This window comes from Carcharhinus amblyrhynchos, chromosome 8 (genome assembly GCF_965287045.1).
Source record: "Carcharhinus amblyrhynchos chromosome 8, sCarAmb.v2.hapA, whole genome shotgun sequence".
Classification (NCBI taxonomy): domain Eukaryota; kingdom Metazoa; phylum Chordata; class Chondrichthyes; order Carcharhiniformes; family Carcharhinidae; genus Carcharhinus; species Carcharhinus amblyrhynchos.
Window position 1 is genome coordinate 11,189,944 of NC_137331.1, and position 17,435 is coordinate 11,207,378.

A 17,435-nucleotide genomic window follows, 5' to 3' on the forward strand; every position below is an offset into this window, starting at 1 on the left:
AATTTAGTAAGGAAATACAAGAAAGATTGAAAAACAGAACGTTAGCAAATGCAAAGTTTTCAGTGTTAGGACATGGCAGAAAACAGATTGATGTAACAATTATAAATATATTGCTGACTATTTGAGCCTCAAGTTGGAAGTTTTTCTTTCCTTGAGTTTCATCTCTGATCCACTCTGGTTTTAATGTATAAAAGCAATTTGCCAGTTTTTGAAAAAAAATCATTGCTGCAGCAAGATATGTGATTACGTATCCCTTTAGACTTGCACCATTTGCTCCATTTCTTTAGCCCCTGAACTTGCCAGAAGTGTGAGCTAAATATTTTTATCATTTTTTCAGTGCCTCAAATTTTTTCTTTCATTTCCCATTCTGTACCTGATTTGATTGCAGATTCCCCACACTTCTCCCAATACATTAATCCACTCTTTTTTGTCCTTTGTGTTTTGTTTCCCAATCCCTAAATCTGGTTAAGGAGATTTCTCAGTTCTGTTCACCTGAGGTCCTTCAATGTTACCAGCTTCCACTGCCAGTGAAACTGAAGCCCATGCAATAAAATAGAAGCTAGCAGCATAACTGCAAAGTTGGCTCAGTACTGACCCAGTAGGAACTCCACTATACCGTCCTCCAGGCAAAAAAAACAGTTCATCGCCACTATTTTCTTTCCTGTCACTTAGCCAATTTTGTTCCACTGGCATGTAGTTTGCCGACAAGTCTATTATGTGGTAATTTATTAGGTGCCCTGTGAAAGTCCATATACATCACACCAACTGCCATTATCCCCAACAACTCTCTGTTAGCAAGAAACTTAATTAAATGAATAAAAGATTTCTGTTTAACAAGTTGATTATGACCTTCCTCAATTCATCCACACTTGTTCACATGATTTAGTAATTTTGTGCTGGGGTATTGTTTCTAAAGCTTTTCCAACAATAGAATGAAACTCACTGGCCTATCTTCTTAGTTTCCACCTTTTTTTGAACAAAAGGGTAACATTTGCAATTCTCTGATAGCACTGCCGTACCAAAGGAGGATTGGAAGATGATGGGGAGAACCTCTGAAATTCTGACCTTTGCTCAACAACTTAAGGCATCAAGCCCAGATGGGATGCACCCTGTGTACTTTATGTGCAGTCAATCTTTCCAGTATTTCTTTATCACTTTGTAGCTCATTTAGTATCTCTACAATATTATTAACCGTGACTTCCACAGCATCTTCCTTGGCAAAGACAGATACAAAGAATTCATTTCGTACCTTAGCCATGACTCTGCTTCCATGCATAGGTCTCCTTTTTGGATGCTAATTGACCTCACCCTCCCTCCTACCCTTATTACCCATCTATTATATATATGCTTAAAAAAATTTTGCATTCCTTTAGATTAACTGCCAATCTATTCTCATAGTCATGCCCTGCCCCTCTTATTTATATTTTCTTCTCTGAACTATTTTAGATTCAACCTAGTTCTCTTTTATGTTATCAACATGACATCTATTGTATGTTCTTTTTCCTGCTTTTTACTCTTCCTATCTCTTTTATTACCCACAGCGCACTCGTTTTGGTTGCCTATCTTCCCCCTTATGGGAAAGTACCTCGATTGTACTCACCACCTCTTTTTGAAGACTACCTGATTCTAAATTATGTTTTCCCTGTCAAACTTTTGATTTTAATTTATCTGGCCCAATCCATTTTCAACCACCTAAAATTGACTCTCCTTCAATTAGGTATTTTATTTAGATTGTTCCTGCTTTTTCCCATAGCTAATCTAGATTTTATGGTATTTTGAATGCTGTTACCTAAATGTTTCCCTTCTGACATTTGTTTGATTTGACCCCACATCATTCCCCATTTATTTTGCAATATTTCAATAACTTGGATTTTGTGAGCTGTATTGGGTTACTTGAGTAGGTTTGTTTAAATTATGTCAATTTGGATGGCAGAGATAAATTATTGGTTTATTCAGTGTTGGACAGAGTGCTAATGCGCCTGTAAACCAGAAGTAGGATATCGACTGGGACCTTGAGATAACTTACAAGAACTTTTGATGTTGGTCCATGTTTATACCAGTCAAGCGGCAGTTCTAAAGTAAAAATTATGTGACTCGCTCTGAACCTGTCAAACTTACCAGATTATTTTCGTGGGGTCCTTATGTGTTACATTACTGGATTAGTGGATGGCAATGAATGGGATGGATAGGATAGAGGTGGAGAAGCTCTTCCCGCTCAGAAAGAACAGTAGGACTAGAGGGCACAGTTTAGAACGGAGTAGAGGAGGAACTTCTTCGCTTAAAGGGTAGTGAATCTCTGGAATTCTCTGCCCGTTGAAGTGGTGGAGGCTGCCTCGCTAAATATATTTAAGACGCGGGTAGATAGGTTTTTGATAGGCAAGGGGATTAAGGGTTATGGGGAGAGGACGGGAAAGTGGAACTGAGCCACTTCAGATCAGCCATGATCTTATTGAATGGCAGGGCAGGCTCGAAGGGCTAGATGGCCTACTCCTGCTCCTGTTTCTTATGTTCTTATGTTGTGCCCCATATGTGTTATTCTGGCTGGAATGTTGCTGACTTTTTCTCTTATCGGTGAAGATGAGATAACTTTGGGATTGTTGAACATAAAACGTAGAATAGTACAGGCCCTTCAGCCCTTGATGTTGTGCCGAGCTATGTCCGAACCCAAGATCACGTTATCCCACTCCCTATCATTCTGGTGTGTTCCGTGTACCTATCCAATAATCGCTTGACAGTTCCTAAAGGGTCTGCAGGCAGTGCATTCCACACCCCAACCACTGAGTAAAGAATCTACCTCACACATCCCTCCTATATCTTTCACCATGAACCTTATAGTTATGCCCCCTAGTAACAGCTACATCCACCTGAGGAAATAGTCTCTGAATGTCCACACTATCTATCCTCCTCATCATCTTATAAACCTCTATTGTCGCCTCTCATCCTCCTCTGCTCTAAAGAGAAAAGCTCCAGCTCCCTCAATCTTTCCTCATAAGACCTACCCTCCAAACCAGGCAGCATCCTGGTAAATTTCCTCTGCACTCTCTCCAATGCTTCCACATCCTTCTTATTGTGAGGTGACCAGAACTGCACACAATATTCCAAATGTGGTCTCACCAAGGTTCTGTATAGTTGCAGCATAACCCCACGCCTCTTAATCTCAAACCCTCTGTTAATAAACGCTAATACACTAGAGCATTCGGCTCTATCCACTTGAGTGGCAACCTTCAGAGATCTGTGGATATGAACCCCAAGCTCTCTCTGTTCCTCCACATTCCTCAAAACCCTGCTGTTGACCCTGTAATCCGCTTTCAGGTTTGTCCTACCAAAATGAATCACCTCACACTTATCAGGGTAAAACTCTATCTGTCACTTTTCGGCCCAGCTCTGCATCCTATCAATGTCTCTTTGCAGCCTACAATAGCCCTCCACCTCATCCACTAATCTTGGTGTCATCAGCAAATTTACTAACCCACCCTTCAGCCCCCTCTTCCAAGTCATTGATAAAAATCACAAATAACAGAGGACCCAGCAGTGATCCCTGGTAACTGGCCTCCGGTCTGAAAATTTTCCCTCCACCACCACTCTGTCTTCTATGAGACAGCCAGTTACTTATCCGATCAGCCAAAATTCCTTCAATCCCACACCCCCTTACTTTCAGATTTGCCAGATATCATAATTTAGCCCAGACATGATGAAACACTTTGCCTTCAAAGTATTCTTGAAGAGATCAAACATTCTTACCAACTCCTAAGAATCCTTGGTATGCAACAGAGCTACATGGCGAAGATTCATCTGGATAGGCATCGAACACACTGAGAGACTTCAGGAGCATGCAGAGTTGAAAGCTGCTGTCTTAAGTTGCCTTAAACTTGTACTCATCTAAACCTGCCTTGGATTGTAAAATCTTGTCGATCTAATCTAAACCAAACATTAGTGTGTATCTCTCAGATATCAATACTGATCATTGTATTCAGCAATGTTTAGTATTCATCATATGTTTTGCACCTTCTGTGGAATCTCACTGAAGTTTCATGTTTACAGTCCCACTTTTAGTGAAGCTGTCTATGCTAATTATCCCATGCTGCCTCAGAACACCCTTTAGTACCATATTAAGATGCTGATCTCTTACACACTGTACTACAAGTGGAAGACCTGGTTGTGGAAATAAGGGCTTAAATATTTGTTAGTTGACCAGCAAAAATTGAACTAACCTAACTTTTTACAAATGTACCTCAATAGGGGCTGGAGTGTATCGACTAGGAGATTTTCACAGTAACTTCATTGCAGTGTTAATGTAAACCTACTGTGACACTAATAAATAAACTTGAAAAACAGGAACTTGCAAAAACAAATGTAAAATGTAAGACATAAAAATAAAAAGCAAAAGGCAACAGAAATGAGGGTTAACAGTAAATAGGACCATAGTACTAAAACAGTTAATGTTAAGACCAATCTAACAACAATGTATCTGAATGCACAGGACATTCACATTGAGGTAGATGAATTAATTGCACAAATAAATGTAAACAGGTGGGATATAATTGCAATCACGGAGACATGACTGCAGAGTGACCGAAGATGGGAACTGAGTATCCAGGAGTACTTGATACTTCGGAAGTGCAGGCAAAAAGGAGGTGGGATGGTATTGTTAGTTGAGGATGAAAGCAGTGCAATCGTGAGAGAGGACATTGGCTCAGTAGATCTAGATGTCGAATTGGTCTCAGTGCAGCTAAAAAGCAGCAAGGGATGGGAAACGTTAGTGGGAGTTCTATATAAGTCTCAACAGTAGTGGCAAGGGTGGTATTAAACAAGAAATAAAAGATATGTGTAATAAGAGTGCTACAGTAATCATAGATGACTTTAATCTACACACAGATTTGGGTAAACCGAATTAGCAATAATACTATAGCGGATGAATTCCTGGAGTGTGTACGAGAGAGGTTTTAGACCACTATGTCAAGGAGACAACTCCTTGACAGGTTATCTTAGATCTGGTATTGTCAATTGGTTAAGATAGATTAAATTGGGGAATCTTATTAAACATGATGGTGGATAGGCAATGGCTATTATTTAAGGAAAGAATGTTTACATTATAATAATTTTTCATGTGTTTCTGGTGCAAAAACACACAAAAGAAACCCAATCATGGCTAACAAATACTAAAGATCATCTTAGATCCAAAGGAAAGTCATTTAGAACTGCGAGAAAAAGAAAGCAAGCCTGGTGATTGGAAGCAGTTTAGAATTTGGCAAAGGAGGATTAAGAGGGGGAACATAGAGTATGAGAGCTAATTTGCAAATAACATAAAAGTGGACATTAAAAGTTTCAAGAATTATGTAAAAAGAAAAAGATTAGTGAAGATAAATGGAAGTTCCTTACAGTCCAAGAAGAGAATCTATAGTAGAGAACAAGGAAACGGCAGAGCAATTAACAATGTTAGTTCTGTCCTCTCAGAGGAATACACAAATAACTTCCCAGAAATTCTAGGGAACAAAAAGTCTCATGAGAAGGAGGAATTGAAGGAAATTAGTATTAGTGAAAATGTAGTGCTGGAGAAATTAATGGTACTGAAAGCTGGTAAGTCCTCAAGGCCTAATCTACATCCCAGCGTACTAAAGGAGGTGGCCATAGAAGTAATGGATGTGTTGGTTGTCATCTTCCAAAATTCTATAGATTCTGGAATGGTCCTGCAGATTGGAAGGTGGCAAATGTAACCCCACTAGTTAAAAAAGGAGGGTGGGAGAAAACAGAGAATTAGAGACTTAACGTAACTATTAGGGAAAATGCTAGAGTCATAAAGAACGTGGTAACAGGACATCGAAAAGATAGCACCTGGATTAGACAAAGTCAGCATGGATTTACAAAAGGGAAATCATGTCTGATGAACTTCCTGGTGATTTTTGAGAATGTAACTAGCAGAAATAGATGAGGGAGAACCAGTATGATGTATTTGGATTTTTAGAAAGCTTTTGCTGGAGTCCCACAAAAGGTTGGTGTGAAAAATTAAAGCACGTAGAATTGGGGTAATGGCATTGATTGAGAATTGGTTAATGGACAGGCAACAGAGTCGTAATAACTTAGTCTTTTTCAGAGTAGAAGGCAGTGACTAGTGGGGTCCTGCCAGGGTCAGGCTTGGGCTCCAGCTATTCACACTATTAATAATTATGTTTCCTGATGACAAAAAACTTGATTGGAATATGAATGTGGTGAGGAGAATGCTGAAGTTTCAAGGTGATTTCGACAAGTTTAATGAATAGCAAATACATGGCATGTACAAGATAATGTTGATAGCTGTAATAATTGAAAGGAAAAATATACTGGCAGTATTATTTACATGATAGATTGGGAAATGTGATGTATAAAGGGATCTGGATATCTTTGAACACCAATCACTGAAAGCAAGCGTGCAGGTGCAACAAGCAGTTAGGAAGGCAAACGATATGTTGGCCTTTGTTGCGAGAGAAATTGAATACAAGAGCAAGGATGTCCTACTGCAGGTCTATCTACTGGGCCTTGGTGAAACCACACCTGGATTATTGTATGCAGTTTTGGTCTCCTTACCTACAAAAGGGCGGTTTGATTCCCTCCTTGGATTTGCATGTTCTTCCCATGTATATGTGGGTTTCCTCTGTTCTCCCACAGTCAAAATGTGTACGTTAGGTGGATTAACCATGGTAAATATGTGGGATTATATGAATTAGTGGAGGAGAGGTGTGTGGGTGGGATGCTCTTTCAGACAATCAGTGCAAACTTGATGGTCCAAATGGCCTCTTTCTGCACTGTAGGGATTCTACAGTGCAGAAATATCTATGATATTTACCATAGAGGTAATGCAGCAGCCTGACTCCTGGGATGGCAGGATTATCATACAAGGAGAAATTGGGTCAACTGGGCCTGTATTCATTGGCATTTAGAAGAATGAATGAGGATCTCATTGAAATATAAAATTCCGACGGGACTGGACAGACTGGATCCAGGAATGATGTTTCCTCGAGCTGCGCGTTCTAGAGCCAGAGGTTACGGTCTCAGGCTACAGGATAAGAAGACATTTAGAACAGATGAGGGGAAATTTCTGAGCGTTCTGAACCTGTGGAATTCTCTACCACAGAAAGCTTTGGAGGCCATGTCATTGAATATATTTAAAAGTAAATTCCATATATGTCAGGGGCTATGGGAGAGCGTGGGAGTATGGTGTTGAGTTTGAGGATCAGCCATGATTATATTGAATGGCGGAGCAGGCTTGAAGGGACCAATGACCTACCCTATTTTGTGTGTTTCTACTGAAACATACAAGATTCTGAAAGGACTTGACAGAATCTGAGAGGCTGTTTCCTCTGATCGGAGAGTGTTGGGGTATAGTCTCAGGAATATGGAGACAACCATTTTGGGCTGACGCGAGGAGGAAATTTCTTCACTCAAAGGATTGTGAACGTTTTGTAATTTTTTCTCCAGAGCACTGTGGGTGATCAGTCATTGAGAACATTCAAAGCTGCCTTTGATAGATATTTGGACTATAAGTGAATCAAAAGATATTGGGATCAGTTGGGAAAGTGGAGCTGAGGTAGAGGACTAAGCATGATTTGAACAAGCTGAAGGCCTACTGATGTTCTTATGACATTCTAGTGTAGTACTGAGGGAGAGCAGCTCAGTACTACACTGGCAAAGGTATGGTTTTTCAGATAAGTTGAACCAGGGTGGATGTTAAGATGGATGTAAAAGATACTAACTATTTTCAAGAAGTGGTAAGGGAACTTTCACTTCTAAATTCTTCAGTCTGCAAAATTGGAGATGGTGGGATGGATTTTCAGTTTCTCTGCCTGACGCATCACCCACTCGATTCTTGTTTGCTTTGATATCCAAGTAACCTGGAAACAATGTTGAAGCCCCACCGTTATTGTACTGTTACATCTAAGACTGATCTGCACTGAGATGTGTGAAGTTTGCAGGCTTTATTCTACATTCAGTAAATCACCTACATACATATCAAAAGCTAGATCCACATGAGGTACTATTTTGGGATTCCATCTCGTATGGAGGCAGTTGCTTTCTCTTTCAGTCCTGCTTCTTCACTTGAGGAAGGATGTAAATGGTTTGAAGAAGTTACAAAGATCTACTGGATTGATTGCAAGGGTGGGTGAAGAAGTGAAAGAAGATTGATTTGCTTTCTTCAAAGCACAGTAGGGTAAGAGATTTAATAGAGATCTTCAAACTTCTGAAGTGTAATAATTGGATAGTCAGGGAGGAGCAAACCACTACCTGGAGGATCACAGATTTAGCATAAATAACAAAAAAACCAGGGAGAGATGTGAATTGTTTTTGTGGTGAGTTATCTTAAATTTAGTTGTGGAAGGGTGGTGGAAGAAGATCCAATAGTAACTTTCAGAAGGTAATTTGAAGATGCAACAAAGTCTGTAAGTTACAGAAACCTGAGGTACAGATTGACATTTTACGAAGTCACTTGTATATCCTAAGGCAAGGAGCACGTTCACAGTTAAGTGACAACTTAAATAATCCTGAACCTACTTTGTCTAGGCATGTGTTTAAAACTCAATGTATAGAACATAGAACATTACAGCGCAGAACAGGCCCTTCGGCCCACGATGTTGCGCCGACCAGTTAAAAACAATGACCCTCTAACCTAAACCAATCCCTTTCCATCCATAAACCTATCCACGGATCTCTTAAACGCCCCCAAACTAGGCGCATTTACAACTGCAGCAGGCAGGGCATTCCAATCCCTCACCACCCTATCACTGTGCTGGTTGGTGAAAAACAACTTGGGAGAAAGACCAGTAAAAAAAATTACCCCGTGGGATAAAAAAAAATAAGGAAAGTGTGTTAAGTGGAAAGATTAAACACACGGCAAAACTAAATTGCAGATACCTTTGCAACTGGCACTAGATGACATTTAGCGAGTGTTATTTTCAAAATGGCCTGTGTATGTACAGTATAAGATTTACCAACAATTTTGAAGAATTGGCAAAAATTGCAAAGTGAGTTGCTTACTGCAGAATACCCTGCTTCTGGCCTGCTGTTGTAGTCACATTATGTGCTCCGTCAAGTGCTGTCAATATAAAGGATGGTTATTCTCACCTAATTTAAACAGCACAAATTTCTCCCACCACTCATCCACAATCATGTTTAATTTGTTTCTGATTTTATAGGCAGTGGTATATTTCTTAAACCCTCAGTTTTGGTGTGATCCAATTTTCTATTCCTAATCCCACGGGAAACTTGAAGTAGGATGAACTCAAAGGGCTAGTTTATTTGTACTTATCAAAATTTGAATGAGGGTACACTGTCCCCCTTGTATTCTGAAAAAAACAAAGATTTACAGCAAACCAACAACAGAGGAAAGAATTATTTTTTCATATGGGTCCCAGAGCCTAGAATCCAAGTCCTATGAGGTGTTCTTTCACACAGTTTGATGGACTGAAAACCTATGCTGTATAATTTACTATGAGCGGTATTGACCCCATGAAATGAGATACATACACAAGTGATGAATCAATCTTGTAGGTGATGGTACATAATTTCCAGCAGTTCAACCTGGGCAGAGTTCCTTTTCTTTGAGCTGCCAGTTAGAAGGTAAACAACAGACTGAGCTTTGCAGTTCAGCATTATGTGTTCAACAAACCAGAGACCCATGTCACATGATACCCCCTCCACACTGTCTTTGACGAGGGATATGTATCCCTCATCTGGGTTCCTGAGGTTGTTAAGTGCTTCAACCATTAAGAAGTGAAAGGAAGTTTGTGTCACTCTTTGTCTTGGCAAATGAGCGAGTTTTCCTGATTTTGTTCAGAGGTCACAGATTGATGTAAATACAGCCATTTGAAGGGTCTAATTTTAGATCTAGCTATGAGGATACCTGCATATTTTATAAAAATATACAATTTGAGGCACTAGTCCCCTCACAGAAAGGAAAACACTGAGTCATATGTATGAGTGAAAACAAAGTTTAATGGTTGAGTTATGAGAACGATGGATAATCACAGCCCTGTCCATCACTCTATAAAGCAGCAGAGTCACAGAGACCAAGACCAGCAATTCACTTCAGTCTGCAAAAATTGAAAGAAGTGGATCTGCCATCAAAAGCTGAGGGAAAGAAGGCAAAGGAAACATGAGGGGGAAAAGAAGCTGCCTACACGCATTGAAGGAATGTATGAATGCATTGCTGGAGTTGAAAGGTCAGTCCCTTTTAACATTCACCTAAACTTTCCTTTATTTGGGAGCCTGGTACATATATACAGCTCAGTGTGAAACAGGAATGGATTTTCTGATGGAACCAAATGTTCCAAATGGGGAATTCTTTATCCAGTATCCATAATATCAGTGACCCTACTCTATTCCTGGTGTTGAGCTGCACAAGGAGGCTATATTTTTAAAATTCAATGGAGGGGTGTGGGCTTTGCTGGCTAGGCTAGCATTTATTGCCTTTTCCTAATCACCCTTGGGAAGGTGGCAGTGAATTGCTGCCTTGAACCACTGCTGTCTATGTGATGTAGGTATACCCATAGTACTGTTAAGGAGAGAATTTCAGGATTTTGACCCGGTGACACTGAAGGAATGGAGATACATTTCCAAATTAGGATGGTAAGTGGCTTGGAAAGGAGCTTCGGATGTTGGTTTTCCAATGTATCTGTTGCCTTTGTCCTTCTAGATAACAGTGGTTATAGGTTTACAATGTGCTGCCTGAGGAGACCTGGTGAGTTCCTGCAGTGCATCTTGTAGATGGTACACGTTGTTGTTACTGTTCATTGATGGTGGAAGAAGTGAATGTGGAAGGGTACCAATTAAGTGGACAGCTTTGTGCTTGGATGGTGCTGAGCTTTTTCAGTGTACTCATCAAGGTATGTGGGGAGTATTCCATCCCATTCCTGACTTGTGCCATGTAGATGGTGGACAGGCTTTGTGGAGTCATAAACTGAGTTATGTGCTACAGGATTTTGAGTCCCTGACCTGTTCTTGTAGCCATTTGTATAGCCAGTCTAGTTAAATTTCTGGTCAGTCGTAACCCCAGGATGTTAATGGGAGATTCAGCGATGGTAATGCCATTGAATATCAAAGAGAGATAGTTAGATTCTCTCTTGTGGAAATGGTCATTACCTGGTACAATGTGGTGCAAATGCTACCTCCCACTTGTCAGCCCAAGCCTGAACATTGTCCAGATCTTGCTGCATTTGGATATGGACTGCTTTGTTATCTTTATCTGAGGAGGTACGAATGGTGCTGAGCATTATGCATGCAATCATCAGCGAAAATCCCCACTTCTGACCTTATGATGGAAGAGGGGTTATTGATGAAGCAGCTGAAGATGGTTGGGTATTGGGCACTACCCCAAGGAACTCCTGCAGTGATGTCCTGGAACTGAGATGGCTGACCTCCAACAACCACAACCATCTTCATTTGTGCTAGTTATGAGTCCACCCAGAGAGTTTTCCACATGATTCCCACTGACTCCAATTTTGTTTGAGACCCTTGATGCCATACTCGGTCAAATGCTGCCTTGATGTCAAAGGCAGTCGCTCTCATCTCACCTCTGGAGTTCAGTTCTTTTGTTCTTGTTTGAACTAAAGCTGCAAGGAGGTCTGGAGCTGAGTGACCCTGGTGTAACCCAAACTGACTGTCAGCAAGCAGATTATTATTAAGCATATGCTGCTGATAGTGCTGTCGATGACCCCTTCCGTCACTTTCTTGATGATTGAGAGTGGACTGATAGGACAGTAATTGACTCGTTTGGATTTGTTCTGCTTTTTATATACAGGACATGCCTGGGCAATCTTCCAAATTGCTGGGTAATTTCCAGTGCTCTAGCCGTACTCGGTTAGGCTTGGGGCGCGGCAACTTCTGGAGCACAAGTCTTCAGTACTACTGCTGGAACATTGTTAGGGTCCATAGCCTTTGCAGTATCCAGTGCCTTCAGCCATTACTTGATATCACGCGTCCAGTTATGCAAATTTTATTTATTCTTAGAAAAGATATGACAGACTGTGTGAAAAGATAGGGACTAAATGGATTGTACATTTAAAATCTTGGTACGAATACGATAGACCCATTGGCCTCCTCTGCTCAATGTTTCTATGAACTTGCTGGAAAGTAATTGTACTTCTATAGCCATGGAAATGATAGTCACAAAAAAAATTAAAATGTCTATTTCTGCATTCTGTAGCTTTCCAAATGTATTCAGTCATTATGGGATTAATTGTGCGGCTGAGATTTTCCAATTAAATTTTAACTCCCTTCCCCGGCCTGGGTGAATCAACACTAAACACCAAGATGGATTCAGGTGCATATGGTTCGAGATGTATTATATTTCTAGGACTTGCATAGGATTATAATACAAGCTCCTTTCACATATGCATAAATGCTCTATGTGGCTAAACACACTTACAGTATAACTGGATCTCTTTCCGAATGCTGCCTTAATTTGCTAAATAACATTATCTTTATACTTCCAGGCCCTTGAATTTCAGGGTAAGTACATTAGAGTTCTCAATTCAAAAGGGAATTAAGTAATCAGGCTTTCTTGAGATTTTTGCTCAGTAACAGCACCAGGGGTCAGTACTGCTCCATTACTTGCCCAACAAGGCAGCAGATTCTATCCTATTCAGACAAAAGATGTTTTTAAAAACTTTTTACAAATACAACTCACACCAAGACCTGGATAGTTTGTATTTCTTTCAGTTTAGCGTTGATAACCGAAATCTTCCTCTTGCTAGCCTTTATTTACTTCTGAACTTGGCGTTATTAACTTCTCTGGCTGTCTGCTCAAACTAAATTAGAAGGTGGTGCAACCTTTGTGCCCTCCAAATATGGGCTGAGTTTTAAATGTCTCATCCAATCATCTTTGAAGACCTGTTTTTTCTTTTGATGACCTGTTAAGCCAAGGATCCTGTTGCTGCTGAAGCCATTGTCCATCTTTGCTCGCTGGTGATGCAGTTTTTCCCTTGTTCTGCCATGAAGGAGATCATGCATTGCTGTTGGTCTGGTACTTTCCCCTGACCTCGCCTAGGGTGACCTTAGGGTGACCTCGGGAGTGAGGAGCTGCTGACGGTTCAGCTCAAGGGAATGTTGGATGGCACAAACCTCTTCATGTCAAGGTGGTGATCCATGGCACGTTCCTTATCACCATCCTAAATCCTCCATTGCCACAAGATTTAGTAAAAGGACCCTTGTAGAAACCTGTGCCAGACTTTGTTTAACATTGGGACCTTGGGCTGCTGTCAGTGTCTGTATGACCTTGATGGGTTAGTGGTCAGAAATATGCAACTGTCTAGAGTAAACTGACTGTCAAAATCTGGACTAGTGTTAAACAAGGCTGTGTGATAGCCTCCAAATCATTTACATTCTACTTGACATTGGCTACGCACCTTCTTCAAAGATCATTTTCCCCCTGGTGTATTAAATAACAAAGAAATCCTACAACACCAGTTTAAAGTCCAGACAGGTTTATTTGTATTATTAAATAATACCTGGATTGAAAACACTTTAACCTCAGTTGTCTCAATGCCGAAACTAAACTGACTGCCACAGACATACATAATTTATAATTTGCAGAAGACTGCAGTATCACTGCCCACCTTGCACTGGATCTGTAAGTCACACTTAATCTCTTCAAACCTGCATACGACAACCTCGGCCTGTCATTGAAAGTTGCTAAAACAAAGCTCGTTAATCCAGAGCTAGTCAGCCAAATATTCCACCTCTCATATATATTGAAGGAGCGACTCTGGAATATTTTGAACACTTCTCATACCAAGGTAGCTACTGCTCTCAAAAGGCCACATGGACAAGGAGATCCAACACAGGATCATCTATGCCAGCTTGGCCTAATACAAACTAAGGTGGCAAGTAATTGACAAAGACCTGTGCACATCAACAAAGGCGGTGGTGTACAGAGCGTTCCTTTCCTGAAGTGAGACACGTGACACATAAGACTGGAAGAGAAATTCCATCAGCAATGCCTTCATTCTCTGGTTTTAATAGGAGAATTTTGTTGAGCAAATGCTAGTGTCCTTCTTGAAACCAGCTCAACAAGCATTCAGACAAAACTCCCGGAAAATGAGTGTCAATGGACCGATCACTATGTCCAATGGCCAAAAAGTACCCCAAAAACCATATCCTATTTTCTCAACTCTGAAATGGTCAATGTTCTAGCTGAGGACAAAATAAACTACAAAGATGCGCTGATGTTCTTCTTGAAGCACAGCAGCATTGACATTAATGACTGGGAGAAGCTTGCTACCAATTGGCCAGAATTTATCCTTCAAGCTACACACACTTGAGTCACAATAACTTAATGATAAGAGCAGTAGTAAAGAAGGAAAGAAGAAGAAACAAATCCTGCACTCTGAACACATGAGCCATGAATAGTGGGATCCAAAGATCTGTGGATCAAGGATCAGCCTGTTCAGTCGAATGGAGATAGAAGGAAGAAATTCATAACACTGAATAGACATCATTCCTGAGCTGAGGGATAGCATCAGTTTTCTTTCAATTCCATCATTGCTGCTGAAAAATTCACCACCTTGATAATTTAGGTTGCCTCCATTACTGCAGAAAGCCTTGTCCTCTTAATATCTGCTCATGTCCAATACCCAATGTCTTGCATCCTAACTTTCAAATCCTTCCTTGGTCATGTCCATTGTATCTGAGTGCTAACCTTTATTTACTTCTGATCTTGACATTATCAACTTCTCTGGCTGTCTGCACAAATTAAATTAGAAGATGGTACAATCTTTGTTCCCTCCAAATATGGGCTGAGTTTTAAATGTCTCATCCAGTCACCTTCTGAGACTATATTTTCAGCTATATTTACCTGCTTGCTGATACAGGAATACCCTCATTTCCTAATCTCTGCTCTCTGCTTTTCAGTTGTTCTTTTGAACTCCCAGCTTGATTCATCCTATTAAATACTCTATGACATTCTCATTCTGTAAGAAGCTCCATAGAAATATAAGTTAATGCGTCACGGTCTTACCAGTTGAATTAAAGCAACATTGTCACAAAGATAACGGGGCGATTCTCCCAAAAAATTCCAAGTGTTGAACTTGGGTAAAAATTGGAATAAATCCTGCTGGTTTTTTTCAGTGGGATTTTCTAAATGAACCTTCCACACTGTGCATTGCAGAATGCACTAGCATGGATCCCATTAAAAACCAGTGAACGGGGCCTATCCCCGCTGTAGAGGCTGGCAGCACAGTGCTGAGTGGGTCACTGTGCATGTGCCGATCTGTCAGCGCTGAGTTCAGTGCATGCGCAGTAGCCATGCACTGCCAGCCTCCTCACTGCTGGTCAACTTGATTTCTGGCCAGCCCTGCGATTCCCACATTGCTGGCCATGTGATGCTCCCCCCCAGTGGCCCAATTACTGACCCCCCGGATGTGTGTGGACCAGCCTCGCCTTGCCCCCGTCCCTACTCCCCACACTGCCTCCGGCCCGCCTTGATCTCCCCTGTCCCAACCGCAGCCCCGATTTCCCGATTTTCTTCCCCATGTTGCAGCCCTGGCCTCCCTCCCTCCCTCTGTCACTCAGCCTGAGTACAGAGTGGCAGCGGAACCACCCACTCCCACTGATCAGCCCCCATTAGGACCCACCTGTTTGGCACTGCCGGTGGGCAGTACACAGATGCCTTCTGGGTATTGGCACTTTGCCCCATGGGCAGTGCCAGGGGGTCCAGGCAGGCAGCACGCAGGTGGCAATGCCCGGGAGCATGCCCCTGGCCCTCTGGGAGGGCCTCCCCTTTGTGGGGAGCTATACCAAACCCCATCGGCAGGGGTGGGGTTGGGTGGTGGGAAGAAGAGGCTAGTGGGCCTGGAGACATCAGTCCCAGGCCTGCTAATGATATTTAAATAACATTTAAATTAGTATCTGCATGAATTATTCAGCTCCGCGCCAATTTTGGATTAGAAATTAAAGGTGCTGGAAATCTGGCGCTCAGGGGCTGTGGCACCTGGCAGGAAGCCCACAAAATGGCCTGCTGACAGATCGGTGCATGCACAGTGACCCACTCAGCACTATGCTGCCAGCCTCTCCAGTGGGGATAGGCCCCGCTCACTGGTTTTTAATGGGATCCATGCTAGTGCATTCGGCAATGTACAGTGTGGGAGATTCATTTCAAAAATCCCACTGAAAATAACCAGCAGGAATTACTCCAGTTTTTACCCAAGTTCAACACTTAGAATTTTTTGGGAGAATCGCCCTTTCAGATTTATATTAAAAAAGGTATACAGAACAGTCCTTGATTAATGAAGAGTAGAGGATTGCATGTTGTAACTTGAGAGTCTAGTGGAATTGACTTCAGGAGGCGAATAATCAGTTTAGAGATTCCGGTAGAGTTGACTTCAGGTTTGCGACTCTAGAATTCTGCAGTTTGGCTGAAAAGTTCTCTGTTCAAGTGTGGACTTTGCTGACTTCCATACTCAGAGAGAGAAAGATTCTGACAAAATGGCTTTTTGTAGGGGTACTGTGAATGTGCTCGTTGGTTTTTATTTCTGTGTCATAATTTCAAGAACTTGTTCTCACGGAGTGCACATACTAACAGACTACAGGGGCACCTTTCTGCTGGCTTTTAATCCATTCTTTGTATATTCCAAGTGGGAAGGTGAATCCGTAGAAATCCATCTGTGCGTTTACATGCAAAATCTCTTGATGAGACTCTAGGGAAAAAAAGTTTCAGAGAACCAGACTGAAGGGTTTTCTGTCTGCAGTGCCACTTCAGTTTCCTCTAACATAGCTTGCCTGGCCATAAACACAGTCAGGGAAAATGCCAGGCACTTTGTCAAATAGCTCTGACTCCCTGACCTCATGGGCTTTTCTGAGACCACTTGGGGATGCTATTATCTTTGATCCCTTCAGGTCATTGCCAAGGATTAAGTTGTCCCTATTCACAGGCAAACTGGGGACAACGCTTATGGTCACTGGCCCTGATACGAAATTACATTCAAGATGTGCCCAGTATAAGGGGATGGGCATGTACCCTTCAATCCCATTTACCAACCCTGGCCCTTACTGCAATCTCATGTGGGAGGATCATGCCTTTTCCCAGCTACAGAGTCTGGCTGGCCTCTGTGTCCCCCACTATCACTAAAGGCTTTCCCACTTCACCTTGGGGAAATGTGGCCACCCTTTCTTTGGATACAGAATACCAGTAAATCTGAGGGATTTAGTTAACTTCATCTGCATTCTTGGGAATGCCCCTACAATGACTCACAGCTGCAATCAGAGACATTGTCTGATCTGCTAGGTCCTCTGATTAACTCCCATTATGTGCACAGAATAAATCCGGTGCCCTGATAAATCCCACCTTTCTTTTTATTTCTGTAGTCTCCACCAGTTGGTTTGGATATGCCTTACCTTTCAGCAGTGAATACATACAGACTTCTCAGCCTTGCTTTTCATTTCAGCACCAGACTTTCTGTTCTGAGGAGAGT